We start from the raw sequence: 15,164 nt of genomic DNA on the forward strand, positions 1-15,164 counted from the left end.
AAAAATTATCTGGGTGTGGTGGCAGGTGCCTGTAATCCCAGCTACTTGGGAGGCTGAGGCAGGAGAATAGTTTGAACCTGGGAGGCGGAGGTTGCAGTGAGCCGAGATCACGCCATTGTACTCCAGCTTGGTCAACAGGGCAAGACTCTGCCTCAAAAAAAAAAAAGAAGAAGAAGAAGAAAAAGCTCTAAGTAGCTACTAGCACTGTTTGTTAAGCTTTGGTTGGCCCTGGAGAACATGACTAGGTTGGTGATGTTTGTCCTGGGTCCCAGCCTTTTAGGATTCCTCTCCTTTATGCAGGCTTCCTGTAGCTGCCTGGGTCTTTAGGCCAATGTATAATGTACTGACTGCTTCTATCCTACTCCACTCCTTGCCCCCACCCCACATTGCTCCCTTATCTCATATAAAAATCTCCCAGCTGACGGTCGGGGTGGCAGAAAACACATGTTTGTGGAAGGCTGGCTACGTAGCAGGTGCCGGGACAATTTATAAGATGTAGTTCTTGCCCGGGAAGAGCTCCCAGTTGAAAGAGGGAAAGGAATATTGTTATACCCATTTTATACACTCACACACACACACACATAAAGGAGTGTAATACCCATTATATTCCTATAACATGGGACCGTGTCACAAATGCGGTCTCCAGAACTTTGGGATGAAGAGACTGGCAGGAGACAGTGCCCAGAGTGAGGTGGGATGTGGAAATCCAGCACAATCCAGATAAAATATCGGGCGGATCTCGAAGGCTGGGGTGGAGTTCTTCAGGAGGAGAAGTGGAGGAAGGCCAATGGAAGCGCATGGGAGAAGACAGGAGTGAAAGGGCCTGGATATTGAGAAAAATGCTGGGGAGCCCGCTGTGCAGCATAAGGTGCTAGGGTTGGGGTGTGCCAACTGAAGGGCTATGATCTTCCTGCAGGGGCCAAACCACAAAAGGCCCTCAATTCTAAGGACCCTAAGGAGTTGCAGTTGTATTTGTAAATGAAGGGGAGTTAGCAAAGCATTTTAGAAAGGGAAGCAACAGGGACTGGTGTGGGCTGTTTTAAAAAGCAATTGCTGTCAGAAGAGGACAAGATGAATGGGAAGGAGGGGAGAGCAGTGCTGGGCAGCCAGCGATGATCTGGGTGAGGGTGATGAAAGTGTGATAAATGAATTCTTGGATGCTGGAGACTGATACTCAATGTGCTATCCCTCCCAGAAATTTTAATATTTTGACAGAGGACACTGTCTTACCCAAAGGAATGAAACTCCAAAGATGGTAATTCCTTGGATTGTGACAAGTCTTCAGGAGAGAGTTTTTTAAGGGGCCATTAGAGTCTTTTAAGTAGGCACCGTGGAGGTGGGGGTCACTACACTGCCTTCTATGCTGTTCCTGGTTATAGTCAACATGGATCTTAGTCCTGTTGCATTATAAATATTAGGAAAAGAGTTGTAGGCCAGGCGTGGTGGCTCATGCCTGTAATCCCAGCACTTTGGGAGGCGGAGGCAGGCAGATTGCCTGAGGTCAGGAGTTGGAGACCAGTCTGGCCAACATGGTGAAACTCCGTCTCTACTAAAAATACAAAAAAATTAGCCAGGCATGGCAGCACACGCCTGTAATCCCAGTTATTCAGGAGGCCGAGGTAGGAGAATTGCTTGAACCCAGGAGGCGGAGGTTGCAGTGAGCCCAGATCACACCACTGCACTCCAGCCAGGGTGACAGAGCAAGACTCTGTCTCAAAAAAAAAAAAAAAAAAAAGGAGTTGTAGCTGAAACTGTATAAAACCATAATTCAACAGGATTTGAAAAAGAAAGCTCTTTCCTCACCTAGACCGTGCAAGACTCAGAACCTTAGCCAACCAATCCTAAGAGCATTCACTTTCCCCCAGCCAGTCAATGTGATGATGTAATAGGTATTAATATAAGTCTGGGCCTGGGCCAGTCCAGAGGCAGGGGCTTTTCTGCCAAATCAGTCTTGGCATAGAAGCTGCTGCAGGGCTGCCATCTTGGGTGCCACAGGGCCAAAGGGGGAGGCCGAAGCGGGAGCTCTGGGAGGAGAGGCTTGTACTCAGGGAAATCCCTGTGTTGTCTTCGGGTCTGGGATCAGTGCTCTTGCTGAAACCGTTTATCTGCCCTCAGGAATCATTTACCATCTTAGCTACTCCTTGAGTGGACAGAGAAGGTATCTGAAATCCATCACAATGAAGTTAATGAGAGGAGATGACGTCCGTTTCTACCTCTTTAAAGCTGGGTTAGATTCTTTCTGTAGTTTCAGGGACAAGTTTCCCTGAACTGTCCGTATTCTTACTTAGTCTCCTTGCTGTCTACACATAGGCATTATTAAGACGGCTGGCTCAGGTTAGCGATAGGAGGAGGGCGTGTCCATGGATCAAGGCTATGACCTACCTGGGCCACCCAGTATTCCCACACGTGGCCTTGTGAGCATGGTGTCTTGTATGCACCTGGCACAGTTTCCTGGGCACCTCCCCAAACTAGCCTGAGGCATCTCTTCCCTGATCCTACATACTTCTTTGAAGGCACAGATGTGAATAGGACAGGTGCACCCAGAGTCAACACAGCCCAAGAAGCAGGGAGCTCAGATTTCACTGGGGCTTAATTTCATCAGAGGCCGGGGCTGCCAGCTGAGCTCCAGTGCCTGTATCTCGGATGCCCGACCAGGGTCCAGGCATCAGCAGGACCGAAGTGCACTGGCAGCCCAGGTGGTGATCCCCAAGCTGTCCAGCTTCTTCCTGAAGCTGTCTTGGCTCTGACCTTAGCCTGCCCTTACAGAAAGGGGCCTGTGGTCCATCAGGTGGGCAGATGTCACAGGAGATGGATGTTCTGGGCAGAGGAAAGAAGGCCAAGGCCTGGCTGCTTCTCAATCACTATAGTTATCACATCCCAACCAAGAGCAGGGTGCCCCTTCCAGCCAGTGGAAGCAGTGGTGGCAGGTGCTTGGTTCTTGAGAAGGCTAGAACTTGGTGTGAGGGAAGAGGAAGCTGCCAGAATCCTGTGCGCACTTGGCTCCAGTGGAAGGGGAGATAGAGGGCAGTTGGAAGACAGGTCCTGAAATTTGTGGCAGATATTCTGAAAGCAAAAGGTGGCAACAGTTTTTTTCCCATTAAATATTTGGTGCCATGTTTCAGCTTGGCTAGTGGCTTGAGAACTCCTGGGAAGATTCTGGAATGTTCTAGAATATGGATGGTCATTTGAACTCCAGCATTTTCTTAGGTCCTTTTATGACAAGGCTGACAGAAGCAATTCAGCCTCTAAAACCTGCCACTCCTTTTAAATGGCTCTTCCTGTTGCAGTGTGGCCTGGGACCAGAGCCAGACTTAGGCAAAATGTGTGTGGAAGACAAATCCTTATGACAATACTTGTTCTTCAATCCCTTTCAGGCTCAGTGGTGTATGATTCTGTCTCCCACTCCTCTTGGCCTTGCTCCAGTGAGACTTTGAATCTTGCAGAGGGACCCTGAGGCAACTCCTGAGTCCAGGGTTTTCCTTTATACACTCTTATCCTCTACTGAGGAGCATGACAATTTTATGCTGGCCAAATTCTGACCCCTGCTATGAACAGGACTGTACATTTTTGTGTATATTTCTACCAGCAAGATTTTGTTGAGCTTTATATGTTGTAGTGTGTATTCTGAAAATCATTTTAAAAAATAAATTTCTGAGTATAAAATTAAATTACTCTAATGGTGTTTGTGTAAAGGTTTACTGTCATAGGGTAAGGGGTTAGCACCTGATCCCAAAGGCAGTGGAGAATCATTTATGCCCTCAGAATATAGGCCAGAGTCAGGACTTGGGGATTTATGCACATTTTACCATTTAATCTCCTTATCAATCCTGTTGAGATAATGATAGTCCCATTTTAGAGATAAGGAAACTGAGGCTTGGCAGGTTAAGTGACCTGCTGTAGGTGCTGTAGCTTAAAAGAGCAGAGGGAGGAGTAAAACCCATGGCTGTTTGGCTTTGAAACCCATGTTTTTTAAGATTCCAAGTGCCTTAGGGAGCTGTCACTCCCCATTATGGTGCATCTGGGTCTCTGTCTCACCATCAGGCTAGTCCCATGTACTCCAGTCCTTTTTCAGATGTAATGGTTGGTTCAGGCCTTCCCAGAGGGGCATCTCCTTCTATACCCAGTTGGACCTGTCAAAATCCTCCTGGCTATTTTGACTGAGCTCATGTGGTCCCTTCACCATGAAACTTCCAATCTCTTCTGTTTTTCCTGTGAACTCTAACTCTGTCCTGTTTGTGCCCTGAGTCCTCACTGTCTTCTGTTGTTGTCCACTGTGGCTGTGCCTAAGGGCCCTGGTAACTGTGTGGCCTTGGCTTGAGTCCTGCAACATCCACCTTAGAGGTCCATCCTTTAGGACTCCCTCACCTCAGGAAGGGTGGGCCTTGGAGGGTGAGATGAATAAAGGGGAGGCATGTGAGGAGGGGAGAGCAATGCCTCAGAGTGGAGCAAGTTTAGGCCAAGAAGTGGCATCAGCCAGGAGCCACCAGAGTCTTAATCCCTGAGATTTAAGGGAGAAGGAGGAATTCCAGGTTTAAGGAAGTGCCACCATAGGGGACTTATTGGATGGGAGTTGAGATGGTAGTAAAAAGTGAGATGGAGGTAGAAGCCTGGAGGTGTGCATTAGGCATCATTCCCGCTGGTGGGTTGGGGAGGAGGCCATTTGCATGAGAGGAACGGTTTTTGGACAACTGCATGGTGGTGACACTTTCTTCCTTGGGCATGGCACTTGTTGGGCATGCATCACCTCCTATTCACTGTTCCTCTGAGAGGAACATGCTGCCTGGTGAAGCAGGCAAAGCAACAACAAACATATCCAGCAACAGCCACCTTCCAGGGAAGGGGTGGAGATACAGTGGTGAGTAAGATCCATGTAGCTCCCATCTTTAAGAAACTCACTAGCTATCTGTGTGATGTCAGTACCTTAGTATTTCTGAGTGATTACTTGTTTATCCACCTGTAAAATTAGTCAATTTGTATCCACTCCCAAGACGTTTAGAAGGTGTCCATCTGTTAGTGGGTAGTTGAAACAAGGATACATTGCCATGTCTTTTCACAGGGTCAATGTTCAACGTATATTGAACACTTCCTATTTCTCCTGAGCCCCCTTTCTTCTTCCTCCTCACTCTACTTGATAAGAATTAGTTATTTTCAAGATACCAATTTTTAATTCCTTGGTGTCCTAAATTCTTTACATACATTATTTGACTGAATCTTTAAAACTACCCCAAATATGATTACTCCTCTTTAGTAATAAGGAAACCAAGATACAGACAAGTCAAGCAACTTTCCCAAGGTCACACAGCTAGCAAGTGAAGAGGTGGGAATTGAATTCAGCACTCTAAGGTGCGTACACTTAAAGACATCCTCAGCCAGCGTATCTGGTGGTGTCAGGGTTCTTCTCTTAGAATTCTCTGCCCTGATCTGCACAAGGGGGTAGGGCCACTCAATGGTGGGTGTGTGGGTTGTTGGCTACTGCACTCTAGAGAGATCCAGGGAGTTGATGCTTCACATGACCTGGGTGGCCAGGTTTGGCCTGATTAAATGAAATACTGATGTGAAACATATTTGATGGCTAAAAGTATTAGGTAAAAGCAAAGCATTGTTATGGAGACATTAGGTATTATCTTTATGGAAGAGGAATAATGTGAAGATCAGAGGGGAAAATTCTTGCTTAAGGTCACAGATAAGAAGAGCCAAGACTTGAACCTGGGCCTCCCTACTCTTGTCTCTCCCAGCAGGGGCTGGATTCTGCTATTTTGAATTCAAGACTGGGCCAAAACCATGAACACTTTAAAATGTATGGTTTTCCCCATAAAGAATGCAGCTTTGGTGAAGTAGAGATGATATAATTATTTCTTTTCTATGTGTTGGGATTTGCATGTATCATGCTCCAGAATGTAGGCCTGTGAGAATGGAGCCATTGTCCCTGCACATGGGACTCTGCCTGGCACATGCCAGTGGCTCAATTTCTACAGGCTGCTGAAATGGATCCTATGCCATTGTCACTTCCAATCAATACATTGTCCAAGTAACCCAGGATTTCCAAGCTGGTGTTGAAGTAGTCTGGAACCTCAGAACACACTCTGGAGTTTCACAAGACACTTTGCAAATGAGGGATATAATCAAAAGGAAGCCTGGGAATATAAGCTGGTAGGCGACATAAAAGTAAAGATAAATGTGAAACAAAAATGCAGAGGCGAAGGGTAAATGGTCCAGAAGTGAACTTTTTTTTTTTTTTTGAGACGGAGTCTTGCTCTGTCACCCAGGCTGGAGTGCAGTGGCGCAATCTCGGCTCACTGCAAGCTCCGCCTCCCGGGTTCACGCCATTCTCCTGCCTCGGCCTCTCTGAGTAGCTGGGACTACAGGCGCCCGCCACCACGCCCGGCTAATTTTTTTGTATTTTTAGTAGAGACGGGGTTTCACCGTGGTCTCGATCTCCTGACCTCGTGATCCACCCGCCTCAGCCTCCCAAAGTGCTGGGATTACAGGCGTGAGCCACCGCGCCCGGCTGTGAACTTTTAAAAGGAAGTATTCAGGTGACTCCAATTACTGGAAGGTGACAGGGAGATGTGCACAGTGTGACATGAAGAAAAGGCATGGATTGGAGATGGACAGATCCAAATCCTCTGCCTTTGACTAGTGCTGTGACCCCAGGCCAGTTCATTAACCTTTCTGAACCTCAGTTTTTCCAACTATAAGACAGGAGTTGTAAAGATTAGACACAATGTTATAAAGTGCCCATCAGGTGGCTTCCTGGCCTTAAGTGACTGGAGTCTGTTATTGTTATTTTACCAAAAAGGAGGAGAGCGAAGTGTCCTCACCATCCTCGCCATCCTCACATCATCACTGTCACCATTGCTATCATCACCGTTAACTTCATCATTGTTATTTTCATTAATGTTTATTGCATTCTCAATTGGGTCAGGTGACTGTCATGGGTCAGGTACTGTCCTAAGTTCTTTATACACATTAATTCATTTAATCCTTGCAAGCCCTTAAATAGGAATATGAGGTAGGTTGAGTCACCCATCAAAGATTACATGCTAGGGACATGGCAGCAGTTTTATAAAGGTGTGGCTCCTGTCATTGTCAGGCTGTGCGCCCTATCCGAGCATAGGGTCACCCAACACACACCCCAGGATGTCAAGAGACAAGACCAGCAGACTTCCTGCTGCCTAGTGACTGGCAGAGTGTGTATGAAGGAATTCTAATCCGCAAAGCAGTATTCAAACAGGAAGCATTACAATGATGGCTTGCATAAAATACACCATCCACAAGCACCCTGACTTTGGAAGAATTTCCAACATCCTGCCCCCCACTGAACAATGAGGAATAGATGAACCCCACTGACTTCCAATTTACTCCTGTCTCCCATCTTTCAGTGTCCTCAGGCGGGCCCCTCATCTCACCCCAACAACCACAGATGAGATGCAGCAAACTGACCACCCTTTGGCACTCACACTATTGGAAATAAACACACAGAGGAAATCTCTGGTTAAAATGCATGCAATGTTTCTTTAAAATACACAAGCGCTTTCTAAGACAGCCATTTCACTTGGCAGCCCAGTGCTCATGGTTCCAAATAAAACAAGAGTGTTAGTGAATTGAGCCAATTCACCCGCTTCGCTCTAATGTAAATGTATACACCAGTGTGGCCATGGGTGTCTGCGTACAGCCAGGGAGTGTTTACATGGTAAGAGTCGAGCTTGGACAGTGAGGGGTTGGTCTCTCTTTCCTACTTTGCTTCTGGTGCTCAGTGGAGTCTACTCCGTCTTGTTCAGAGGTGGAAATTCCCCTCAGAGGGTGAGCTCACAGCCAGCGGTTCTGGCTTCCCAGCTGAGGAAGCAATGTGCTTCTTGTAATGTCCTTTTCCCTCCTGAGGTTTTGGACCATGGCTAAAGGTGTGGACACCAGACATCCATGAACCGAAGGAAGGATAAGCAAAAGGGGACAACAAACTTCAAAGCTCCTCTGAACCTGGCACAGGACGGTCCTTTAGGAAAGGTGCCATTTGTAATGGAGAGATTTGAAAATAAAACTTCCAATACATGAGCAAAACATTGCAAAGACTCACCTAACCTTCATTACCCTGTGATCTTATCACATCCCCATTTTACAGATGAGGAAGCTAAGGCACAGAGAGGGTAAATCACTTTCCTAGAGTCCTAGGGGTTGCAGTGGTGGATCTGGGATGCAGAGTCAGGTAGTCTGGCTCTAGAACCCGTGTTCTTTTTTTAAATTTTATTTTATTTATTTTTAAACTGTTATTTTAGGTTCAAGGGTACATGTGAGGGTTTGTTATATAGGTAAACTCATGTTACAGGGGTTTGTTGTACAGAGTATTTCACCACCTAGGTATTAAGCCTAGTACCCAATAGTTATCTTTTCTGCTCCTCTCTCTCCTCCCACCCTCCACCCACAAGTGGACCTCAGTGTCTGTTGTTTCCTTCTTTGTGTTCATAAGTTCTCATAATTTAGCTCCCATTTATAAGTGGGAACATGTGGTATTTGGTTTTCTGTCTCTGGGTTAGTTTCCTAAGAATAATAGCCTCCAGCTCCATCCATGTTCCTGCAAAAGACATGATCTTATTCTTTCTTATGGCTGCACAGTGTTCCATAGTGTATATGCACCACATTTCTTTATCCAATCTGTCATTGATGGGCTTTTAGGTTGATTCACTATTGTGAATAGTGCAGAGACCATGTTCTTAATCACCAGGTTCCCTCTCTGTTGCTTCACTCTGTGGAGATGGCACAGCCAGGATTTCAGCTTTGGCGTCTTCTCTAAAAGCTGACTCTGCTATGTAACAGTTGTGAACTTGGCCAAGGTTCTTCATGTTTCTGCATCTTGGTTTCTTTCTGAGGCAATTGTCGTATGGGGATAGTATTATCCATGTTACATATCCTGCAGCATTGTAATGAGGGATTAATGGCAGAGAAAGTGTATGAGAAGGTGGTGCATAGATTAGGAAGAGCAGTGAAGAATTACGTGTTTATAACACTTTTTGATTTACAATGTGTTTTACTCTTGCTACTTAATCTTTCTTCTAACTTTTTGAGCTAAGTCCTATCGATCCCAACTCAAATATGAAGAAACATACTCAAAGAGAAAAAATGACTTTCCTAAGGTCCAGGCAAACCAAGGTCTTCTGAATTCAAGCCTAAGACTCTTCTACAGGACCCTTTTAGCAGTTCATAGGCTTTTGCAGGGCATGGACAATGTCATGTCTTTTATTTTGTTTTGTTTTATCTTTAAATATCCCTGACCGTGTAGTGACTTGAATATGAAAGAATTTAGTTGCTCTTGACTGAATGAATCCTGAGTGGATGGGGAAAAGGCTTGATTAACCAGAAACTTGGAGAAATGCAAGTTCTGACTGAGTTTTATGATGACTCTAGAATCCTCTTGGAACAAAAGCATTGACATAGTATATCTAAATTGAAAATATATCTAAAACAGTTCACTCTTTTTCCCCCCGGAAGAGACGTGTAAGGCATATAAGTGAATGTTTATTGGTTACCTAGGGATCTTACAATGTTGCCCTTTCCTGGAATTATGGAATTTTGAAAACTAGAATGCATCTCAAAAGTCATCTGATCCAATTTTCTGCTCAGTGGATAGATTCCTTTGTCCCTGTGAACCTCATTGGGTGGGTGAAAACCCAGGTCAACCTTCCCTCTCTATTATTTTTCACAATTGAAATCAGATAAACTGGATTCAGATACCAAACCATTTACAAGAAGCTTTTACAAGTAACCTCGAGGAAGTTCTTTAAGCAGTCTATGCCTCAGTTTTCTGATTTGTAAAAAATACATTTTGATACCTTGTTTTTTTCTTAACTACACACCTGGGATAATTTTCTATATCAATATATATAGAACCACATAATTCTTTTAATACACACATATGCACACAATTAATTATTTCCCTACCAATATAGGTTTCCTATATTTTGCTATTGCATACATTTTTATACAAATATTTTATAAAAATATATAAAATATATAAAAAATATTTTATAAAAATAAATATTGTCAGACAGAAAAAAGTACCTACTTCATATGTTGTTGTGACAAATTAATTCATATAAAGCACTTAGACCAGTGGCTTGGCCACAAGAAGCACTCTATAAATGATAGCTAGCATTTTAATTTGTGTTAACTGAATAATTGAAATTGTTGGAAGAAGAAATAAAGGGAGAAAATATGTAACCTATTGAGCGAATTTATCAATTACAATTAGGCTTAGGTGAGTAGCAGCTTAAACAAGATAGAAGTTTATTTACACCTTATGTTCAAGAAGTTTGGAGGTGGTGAGTCCAGGGTTCCAACGGCTTTTTGTGGTGTCGGAGGTAGAGGCATCTTTAATCTTAGCCCTCCATTATGTGTGATTTCTCTAGGTTATCTCATGGTCCCAGATGGCTGCTGGAGTGCTAACCATTATATCTATATTCCAGCCAATGGGCAGGAAAAAGGCAGGAGGAAAGGGCACAACCTGGCTTTTTAAACCACTTCCAGCAAGTTATACACACCACTTCAATCACAAAGGCAAGGGCTGAGTTACATGGCCACACTTAACTGCAAACAAGGTTGAGAAATATGGTCTTTAATCTGGCATCCAGGCACCACACAAAAAATCATGGATCTTAGTCGTGTGGAAGAGAGAGAGCACAGCTAGCTATTGGGGGATAATTAGTAATTACTGCTGCAAGGGATTTTCGGAATTTGGAGAAAGGCAGCCCTACAACCTTTGCTTTGATAACAAGGAGTCTTTTGATCCAGGCGAAGAAGCGTTTTGGATTTGTGCCTCAGGGTTTTTTTATTAGAACTACCTCCTTCTCCCAAAATCCTTGTTTCCTGCAGCCGTGGTCTAGCAGGCCCTTGTAGCAGGGTAGAGTCTTCCCACCAGCACAGTGTGGATGTGTGCCTTGGCTGCTCAGCCTCTGGGCTGTCTGCAGTCCTCTGAGATATGAGAGCTGCCTACCATGTGTGGCTTGTGGAATCAGCTCTTGTGACCTAAGTCATCAAAGGTCAGCTTGATTCAATACTGAGTTCAGGTCAGACTTTGAGAGTTTTAGCTGCTTTTCTTCTAGAGAAAAAGCAAACAAAAAAACCCCGAAAACCATCCTGATAGGATTCACTAAGTCTCTTCTAACTATGTAATATGGACATGCTGGTTACTCAAAACATCTGGTAAACCACAGTCTTACTGATTGGGACCCATCTGTATTCATCAGAGGTCCTCTTCTTACTCTGGATTCTATCTGCTGTCTCTTTTTCCATCCAATAAGTGATCACTACCTAAAGTAGTTCCACCTGCAGCAGGAATTGTCTCAGTGTATATGCAAATTAATTTTTGGAAATTGAAACAACCTTAGAAGCAGTTATTCTTCCTATGTGGAAGATTATATATTTCTCCCTCTCCTTTCCCTTGATCCTTCTATTTGGAAATGCCAGGTAACATGGAGTAGGGGTGTTAGTCCCTCTGTGACCCGTTTCCTTAGGCCAAGACCTCAGAGTGGACGGATGTGATCTGGGCTGAATGATAGCCTCAGTGAGACAAGGGTAGGACTGGGAGGGACTGCTGCAGTCCCTGCGGCTGGTGAGGGGACTTTTGTTTTTCAGGGGAGCTTTGTACATTTGTAGTAGGGTGTCTTCTGTCTGTGGTCAAATTGTGGATCCTCACCCCCCTCAAGGGCCTAGCAGCATCCCATTCTTCTAAACATTTCTTAATGTTAGAAATTAACTCCTCCAAAACCCCTTAGCACTTTTCTGGGGACTGGGCTACTAACAGACGAATGAGTCTCTACTAAATATGTCGACTTCACCACAAAGGGGGAAAAGTGTGATTTTTCGTGTTATAATAAGACAAATTTTAGAACTTAAAAAATCCTTAAGGTTTGTGTCAAGATCCTGGTGATTAACCCACGTAAGACCCGACAGATAGTTGCAGGAGTGGGGTTCAACTCCAGATTCTTTACTGATCACTGTCCCTGGCCCCAAGGAGGATTTTAGAAAGGTCAACAGGGCAATAGGCACAATTGGGGGTATACGGATCTTTCAAGGTCGGCCCTGTCCCTCCTCAGACTGGCTTTGCTCTTCTGGAGCTCAGGGAGTGGGCCACCAGGATAAGCCAAATATGTAAGGGTTTGGGTTCACAATTCAACTTGAATCTAGCTGGGGGGAAAGTCAACCAGGAAACAGAGAACCCTGGAGGTAAACCAGGTGCGAGTTTTTGTAGGAGAAATTGGAATGAGGCTGGGGCAACCTTTCCACTTCTTTCTTCTCCTCGACTCAACCTGAAAGTACGTCAAATAATGTGGTTTTGGCTCCGTTTAGCTTCTTTCAACCTGAAAGTCAAATCTTCTTTCCAAAGGAGGGAAGCCTGCATGAGCTGAAACTGAAAGAAGTTAACTCAAACCCCTGTGAACTGAAACTGTCAAATTTCACACAGCTCCGGTTCATTTTTCTCTTCTCCCTTCCACCCCCACATCCCAAGTCATATTCATTCAGGGAACAAGTCAGATTTAGATGTTTTTCCAGTGGCCAGGTTCACAAAATAATCCAGACACCAAACTTATAAGTTGGCTAAAAGCGGCAAGGAATGATTCTTGGCTTATCTCCCACTGGATTTGACTTACTGGGCTATTCAAGTGGATTATTTCATTCAAGGTAGAAAGCCCTCCACACGGAGGGCTGGACAAATTCCCAGCACACCCAAGCTATTGGAAGGCCTTTCGGGGATGACAAGAATATGTTAGCTTCATTTCTCCTCTCTCACAAGAGACTCTTCCTTCCCCTGAAAAGACTGAAGCAATAGATTTACCCAAAGATGGCCACTCTGAGGGCCTGCCCTTGATGAGGTTAAAGGAAGTGGCTGAGACAAGTAGGATTCATCTAACACTGGAAAAGCCAGTGGATGACTACAGAATGGGATTTGGAGGTTTCCACGGAAGGCTTGCCTCCAAAATGTCCCTCCCATAGCCTAAAATGTCTGCCTGCGAGGCACCAAAGGGAATCACCAACTCTGGAAAGTGAATTGAATGTAGAAAGCCTGCCAATTGCATGGACAATTCTGTTTCTCTTGGTCACATGGGTAGAATCTAAGAATAATTCTACTTAGACAGAAAGGGGTGCAAGGTAGAAATTTCCTTTTGTCATTTGGATGGGTTTCTTTGGTTAAGAAACTCCTACTTGGCTGGGCCCGGTGGCTCATGCCTGTAATCCCAGCACTTGGGGAGGCCGAGGTGGGTGGATCACGAGGTCAGGAGATAGAGACCATCCTGGCTAACATGATGAAACCCTGTCTCTACTAAAAAAATACAAAAAATTAGCCGGGTGTGGTGGCGGGCGCCTGTAGTCCCAGCTACTCAGGAGGCTGAGTCATGAGAATGGCATGAACCCGGAAGGTGGAGCTTGCAGTGAGCTGAGATCGTAGCACTGCACCCAGCCTGGGCAACAGAGTGACATTCCGTCTCAATAAAAAAAAAGGAAGAAACTCATACTTTACTTGAATCCTCTGTTAATTCAGGGGGTGAGAGGAGGGGGTCTGAGGAGAGAAAGGGAATCAAATGGAATAAAAAAGAATATGTGATTGCATCTATTTTGCAAAAGTGCTTCCACATCTCAATTCATTTTCCCAATAAATGCCTACCAATGGCTGTTCTGAAACTCAGAGACAAGCCCAAGGTCGCCTGCTTAGGAAGTGACTGAGTTGGAAATAGAACTCTTATCTCTCTGACTCCAAAATCCGTACTCCTTCTACAACCTCAATGCTCTGTTTCTAAAAGAAGGGTTTTTAAGGTCACCTTGGACAATCTGCCCATTTTATGGACGAGCAAGCTGAGGCCAGAAAGGTAAACACAGATGCATACAGCTATTGGCGTCAGAGCAGAAGACCACGTTTCTTTTTTTTTTTTTTTTTTTTGAGACGGAGTCTCGCTCTGTCACCCAGGCTGGAGTGCAGTGGCGCGATCTCGGCTCACTGCAAGCTCCGCCTGCCGGAAGACCACGTTTCTTGATTACTAGACTATGATTCTTTCAACTACTTTACCTTCTTGCAGTAAGATGAATCAAAAGGCCCTCTGCAAAGGCCAATAAAAAATATCAGAGCATGCCAAGTATAGTGGCTCATGCCTATAACCCCAGCATTTTGGGAGGCTGAGGTGGGAGGATGAGTTGAGGCCAGGAGTAAGAGACCAGCCTGGCCAACATAGTGAGACTCTATCTCCACAAAAAGTAGAAAAATTAACTGGGTGTGGTGGTGTGCCTGTAGTCCCAGCTACTTGGGAGGCTGAAACTTGGGCCTAGAAGTTTGAGGCTGCAGTGAGCCATGATTGCAGCACCAATGCACACCAGCCTAGGCCCCAACTCAAAAAAAAAAAAAAAATCACAGTATGGGTATGGAGTGTAGAGGAGATTGATTTCATTTTAAACATTATTGAGGGGAAATTATATTAATTATACTTGAGGCTTCTTGCCACAAATTTTCATTATTATAAGCAGAATATTTTACTGCTGCAAAAATTAACCTAGCATAATGCATGCTGGACTACTTTGTGAATAAGACTCTCTATAGGTATGAATTAAAAATACCACAGTCCAGGTGATTCTAGTGTGTAGCCAGAGATATGAACCACTGCTAAAACTCAGTAAGTCTTTTTTTTTTTTTTTTTTTTTTTTTTTGAGACGGAGTCTCCCTCTTTCACCCAGGCTGGAGTGCAGTGGCGCGATCTCGGCTCACTGCAGGCTCCGCCCCCCGGGGTTCACGCCATTCTCCTGCCTCAGCCTCCCGCATAGCTGGGACTACAGGCGCCCGCCACCTCGCCCGGCTAATTTTTTGTATTTTTAGTAGAGACGGGGTTTCACCGTGTTAGCCAGGATGGTCTCGATCTCCTGACCTCGTGATCCGCCCGCCTCGGCCTCCCAAAGTGCTGGGATTACAGGCGTGAGCCACCGCACCCGGCCTCAGTAAGTCTTTTATTAACCTCTTTGCCTTTAAACTCACCTTAAACTAAATAAAAGTATTTTGAAATTAATTTAATTGTCATAATTTAGGCTGTGAATTAAGATCCTGGCTTTGTCAGGTGCCATCTGCAGAATTTCAGTAGGCTGGCTGCACTGCAGCTGGGTAGATATTTCTCCTTGGCTGTAACCCATGTTAC

Source organism: Symphalangus syndactylus, chromosome 23 (genome assembly GCF_028878055.3).
Source record: "Symphalangus syndactylus isolate Jambi chromosome 23, NHGRI_mSymSyn1-v2.1_pri, whole genome shotgun sequence".
NCBI lineage: Eukaryota > Metazoa > Chordata > Mammalia > Primates > Hylobatidae > Symphalangus > Symphalangus syndactylus.